This window comes from Suncus etruscus, chromosome 1 (assembly GCF_024139225.1).
Source record: "Suncus etruscus isolate mSunEtr1 chromosome 1, mSunEtr1.pri.cur, whole genome shotgun sequence".
Lineage (NCBI taxonomy): Eukaryota > Metazoa > Chordata > Mammalia > Eulipotyphla > Soricidae > Suncus > Suncus etruscus.
The window spans coordinates 180,781,344-180,787,117 of NC_064848.1; the positions used below are offsets into that span (position 1 = coordinate 180,781,344).

At 39.0% G+C, this 5,774-nt stretch overlaps 1 non-coding gene across 1 annotated transcript; it reads right to left on the bottom strand.

The window, feature by feature from the left end:
- Nucleotides 1-2,267: 2,267 nt before the first annotated feature.
- LOC125996883 (U6 spliceosomal RNA) lies at nt 2,268-2,374 on the bottom strand. The gene has a single exon (XR_007491550.1). It is a non-coding gene; the product is annotated as a U6 spliceosomal RNA (small nuclear RNA).
- Nucleotides 2,375-5,774: the final 3,400 nt, after the last annotated feature.

Consider the following 5,774-nt stretch of genomic DNA (forward strand, 5'->3'; position numbering starts at 1 on the left):
TTAGACTGGGTGAGATTGGGCCGGCCACCTGGACCTTTGGGTGACCTAGAGCAGCCTATCCCCCTGAGCCCCGGAGTGGACCTGGGACTCCCCAAAGGCTGAGGGCAGCAGCCCGCAGGGTTTGGCTGAGGAATTTCTTCTGCTGAGGCTCAGAGGGGGCGGAGCTCCATTGACTCCCAGATAGGGGAGGGAGGACAGAGAGCTAGGCTCAAAAGCACCCACAAAGTGGAACTCCACCGGCTGACAGGAATAAGGAGAAGGAAATTGACAAGACCCACTGAAGGAAGGCTGACCTCCAGGTAGCAGAGTGGGGGAGAAAGAGCTAGGCTCAACAGCGCCCTCCACCATTGTGGCCAGAAGAGGACCTGCACTAGCTGCCAACAAAAGAAAAAAGCAACAGATTAGGCCACATAAAGAGCACAGGAGGAGCCAAACTTCAGTGAGCTCACCCAACAGCTCCCTCTAGAACCACCCTCAGGGAGGGGACCCATCCCCACGCCACAGGGGACCAAAGCAGGCTGAATTTAGAAGGCGCAGCACTCCAAACCACACCAATAAATGCAAAGAAATATGGGTAAATCAAGGAGAACCCTAATACCTGGAGATATGGAGACAAACCCTAGCAAGTTTCCAAGTCCACAAAAATGCACAGATCCATGGGAAGGAGACCTAAAAGCAGCCATGAGAAGAAAATGCAAGAATTGATAAAAGAAATGAAAGAAGTGCTAGCTACCAAGTATAAGAAATCTATGGATGAACAAATCAGCAAAATTAAAGAAGAAATGTTAAAGAACATGAGAGATTCCATACAAAAAGAATCAAAGAAATTAAAAGACAAAGTAACAAGCCTTATGAGCAGAAACACAGAGTTGGAGAAGCACATTGAAGAACTCAAAGGAAAACTGCAAACAAAAAATGATCAAGAAACCAACAAAGAAATAAAAGGCAAAGCACTGGAAGGAAAAGTTCAGTATCTAATGAACAAGGACAAAAGAAACAATCTAAGAATTGTGGGTATACCAGAAGGGGAGGAAATAGGGAAAGGGGAAGAACAAGTAGTCAGGGAAATAATCACAGAGAACTTTCCCACCCTCTAGAAAGAAACTTCATTGCAAATCCAGGAAGTAAAGAGAGTCCCTAATAAAATAGACCCTAATAAACCAACACCAAGACATATAGTAATCCAAATGGCAAAAAAAAAAAAAAAAAAAGATGAACTCCTTAAAGCAATAAGGGAGAAAAAACCCTCAAGTACAAAGGAAGGGACATAAGAATCAAACCAGATCTTCCATTTGAAAAAAAATACAGTAGGTACATAATCATATGAAATTTTGCCTTAAGAGCAGCTAAATGTTTAAGTCTCACTAGTTTTTCTGGGGAGGGGGTTACACTCAGCAATATTCAGTGGTCACTTCTGGTTCTGTGCTCAGAAATCACTCCTGGTAGTCAGAGGGAACCATATGGGATATCAGGATTTAAAGCACCATCTGTCCTGGATTGACTGCTTGCAAGGCAAATGCCCTACTGCTGTGCTCTCTCTTTCTCCAGCCCCTCACTTTTTTTTTAAATATAACAGGTTCATACAAAGAACCTGTGACTTATTTCAACATCTTGAGACAGATTAAGGGATGTTGACTTTTACAATAAATACAATTTTAGAACGATCTGAAAGGAGTATTGAGAAAACATCTATTTTTCAGGTACATAGCAGATGATTACTGGTCTAGGGACTCTATGAAATGAAATTATAACCCACATAAGTAATTCTGAGAAATATCAGCATCTTCTGAGTAGGGTAACTTGTCCCCTTAACACCATTTTTCCTGAAATACAATCTTTGCCATTTATGTATACATATGATATGAAACTGATAAAATGCAAAGAAGAAAAATGAATAAATTAATATCTAGAATGTAACTTCTCTGAGCCTTTATACTCTCACTTCATTTAGTCTGAGTTAAGTTCCCTTGTGGAAGAATAGAGCCCTATTCTTTACTGCAGTTCACACCATCTTTGGATGCTAATCAAGAATGAATTTCTTTGTGAATGAGAAGCAGGTGAGTCATGCAGGGTACAAAACCATCAGATAAAGAGCAAGTAAATGAAAGGAGGTTTTGATAATACGAAAAGACGGTAAGTCTCATAGGCAGCCACAGAGTGCACCTGGACATACAACTGTGCTAAATTAATGGTAGTTTCATTACTAACACCTGAGCCATTGAGCAAACAAAGGGACCAACAGATATATCTTCTTTTTTTTTTTTTTTTTAAATATGGAACGCTTCACGAATTTGCGTGTCATTCTTGCGCAGGGGCCATGCTAATCTTCTCTGTATCGTTCCAATTTTAGTATATGTGCTGCCGAAGCGAGCACTAGATATATCTTCTAATAAAATGTCTTAGAAACTCCTAAGAATGTAAAGCAAGCTAGCAAAAGAGAAAAACCTCCAGACTAGCATTGGGGTAGTTATCTTTTTTTTTCCAAGTCAACACATCAAATGTGAGTTTGAAAACAAGTAACCTTCCATCAACTTGTTAAGCAACATATGAGCATATAAATTTCCTCTAAGAGAACCCGTGCAAATTCTATTATAGGAAACTACTTTGGGAATTCCCCCTAGCAATTCTCTGGCAATTTGGGGTCATTTATAGATGAATTGAAACTTGGAAAATAATCACTTTGCCCTAATGGAAATTTTATTGACTTTGGAGCTAAACAATTCAAAGTGTGACTTTACAATAAAAAAGCTTATTCACATGACAACTGAAAACTGGGGCTTATCCCCAGGATGACTGTTCCAACTTCCAATGTTGTAGAAAAACATATAACTCTGGGATTTAGCATACTCAATAAGTTCTAGCTACTATTGTTTTGAAAAAACCTGGTTGTTGAATTTAGGTAATGCCATTTGACAACAAAATTTAAGGCACAACCTCTTTTTTTGGTTGTAATTTATTAATACCTCTGGGACCTTGCCAAATTTTGCATGCAATGAATTAGCACAGCAGATGCATTAACAATAAGGGATTAGGCACTAGCCTCTCGTACTCCAGCGGTGGGATTTGAAGAACTGCCAAATCTGATGGTCTGGCTCTATGTAGTATATGATGGGAGACAAGCACATGTGCTTCTTGTCAGCTGCCCAATGCCCATTTACTTGTACTGTATGCCCCTAAATGATGTTATAAATATCCAAAGGTCCTTGGCAGATAAAAAGTTTCCCCACCCCTGCTCAAGGCAAAGATCTTGTTTCTTGTTCTCTGACACATATTGCAACTACATTGCCAGAATTGTTCAACTCATAGCTGTTCCCCAGTTAATAATAATAATCTCTAGTATAAACCAGAATTGTCCTTATTTTCCAAGTGTGCTCTAATGTATCAGGTATGCTCAACATTTAACCAATTGATCCCACTCCTCCTTAAACAATATATAAAGAAGATGTGATCATTAAATTCAATAAATTTCTGGAATTGTGGAAGAAAGTTAAGAGCTTGTCCCAGATCAGAGGCAGGGGCAGCAAACAAGTTCAGCACAAAGAGCCAAAAATTTAAACTGTGAAAGTCAGAGAGCCACACCACACAGTGACCTGCCAAAACAGACAAACACTCGCACAAAAGCATCTAATTTTAACAATAATCTATTAAACACATATTGCATTTTGCCATTTTTGAGTGAGGGTAAAAATTCCTGCAGTGATGGTGAGGGTGTGCTGTGTCCTCCACACTAAGAACTAGCGGCAAGATGTGAGTGACACAACATGTGACACACGGGTCCCCCGCTTGCTGGCCCGTGCAATTGTTTCCGAGGGATGGGAGATGGGACTCCACGGAGATCTCTCCTCAGAGGTCCCTCCTCAGAAGCAGCATAACAAAATCCAAACTTGGCAAAGAGCCACAGTATACAAAATAATGATAAGAGGCAAAGAGCCACATTCATTTTGGCCAGGAGCTGCATGTTCGCCATTCCTGGCATAGAACAAAAATATCATCTTTTTTCTATTGGATCTACCCTGAACTGTTAAATTTCATTAGAGGCATGAATGGAAATAATAGATTCCAAGAGCCAAGAGCTTCCTTCCTCTTCATCCAGATACATATCAGTAGGGGAATTTCCAACTTTCAATTTTCCTCTTTAGATTCTCCTCTTTGCACTTCGATTATTCATACTTTAAATTTGTAAACACTGAGAATAAAATTTATGGAAGAGGTATTGACATACAAAGTTTTCCAGAGCTTCCCCTACAAAAGAAATTTTTCTTTACTCTCTTTTCAGCAAATATCTTGTGTCCTTTTATTTAATGCTGTTGTTATTATACCTGTCTGTGGAATCCATGGACTTAATAATGAGTTCCAAAACAACATTAACATAATAAAGGAGAATAAAGAAAACCTGCCTTCTAGAGCTATAGGAAAAAGTAGCACAGATTTTTAAAAAATCTGGAGCTGTTTTTCTCCTTGACACCTTTAGAGCTTCACTCCTCTCTGATCTAAGAGAGAGAGAGAGAAAGAGAGAGAGAGTGAGAGACAGAGACAGAGAGAGAGAGAGAGAGAGAGAGAGAGAGAGAGAGAGAGAGAGAGAGAGAGAGAGAGAGAGAGAGAGAGAGAGAGAGAGAAAATATCTACCAAGAGGTGGAAAGGAAGGAAACAGATGATACTGGTGGCAGGAAATGTGCACTGGTGAAGGGTGGTGTACATTGTATGACTGAAACTCAATCCTGGTCAATTTTGTAACCATGGTTCTTAAATAAAGTAATTATTAAAAAGTAAAACTCAAGTTTCAGTCAAGCTCTTTTCTACCAGATGTTATCATACTTAGTCCTCAAATCCTCAAAGCCCAATCCATGTCTTTGTTTCATAATGAAGACTATTCTTTTTTTTTTTTTTTTTTTGGTTTTTGGGCCACACCCAGTAACGCTCAGGGGTTACTCCTGGCTATGTGCTCAGAAGTTGCTCCTGGCTTGGGGGACCATATGGGACACCGGGGGATTGAACCGCGGTCCGTCCAAGGTTAGCGCAGGCAAGGCAGGCACCTTACCTTTAGCGCCACCGCCCGGCCCCTCATAATGAAGACTATTCTATTTCAAAACAGATCCACTTTACTTTTATCTACATCCCAATTAAATTCAACAAGCAAACATTTATCTTCCACTGAAAATGTGTATTTTAGAAACGGAAATTATGTGCACAGATAAACAGCTTTTAACTTTCCTTCAGTATAATGTGGTAAATTACAAGTATCCTTTTCTTTGACCTCAATCTCATTTGTGTAGCTGTGTCTCTACCAAATTTAATTTTTCTTCATGATCCAATATTATTAATGAATAATACTGTGTCATGTACTGCTTTATTCTTTGTATATTCAATTGACTGCCAATCCACAAAATTGATTTCATAGTTCACCAATATATGACATTATACATTTTTCTAAACCCAATGAACTGTATAGCATAGAGTCAATGCTAATGGAAATGACAGATTACTATATATCTGTTAACTACATGATACAGTAGATATATAATACAGTTAACTATGTCTCTGTGTTGGTTTATCAGTTCTAACAAATACTTGACACTAATACATGATGGTAATAAACAGTGGAGGGCCTATAGTAAGGGTAATTGTGGCCACTCTGCATCTTCTGTGCAATTTCTTTGTAATCCTAATAATGTTTTAAGGAAACAGGCTATTTAAAAAGGGAAACTAACTAGAATTTGAATACAGGCTTATTTCATATGAATTACCGCTTCATAGGAAGAAGACAAAAGGGCACT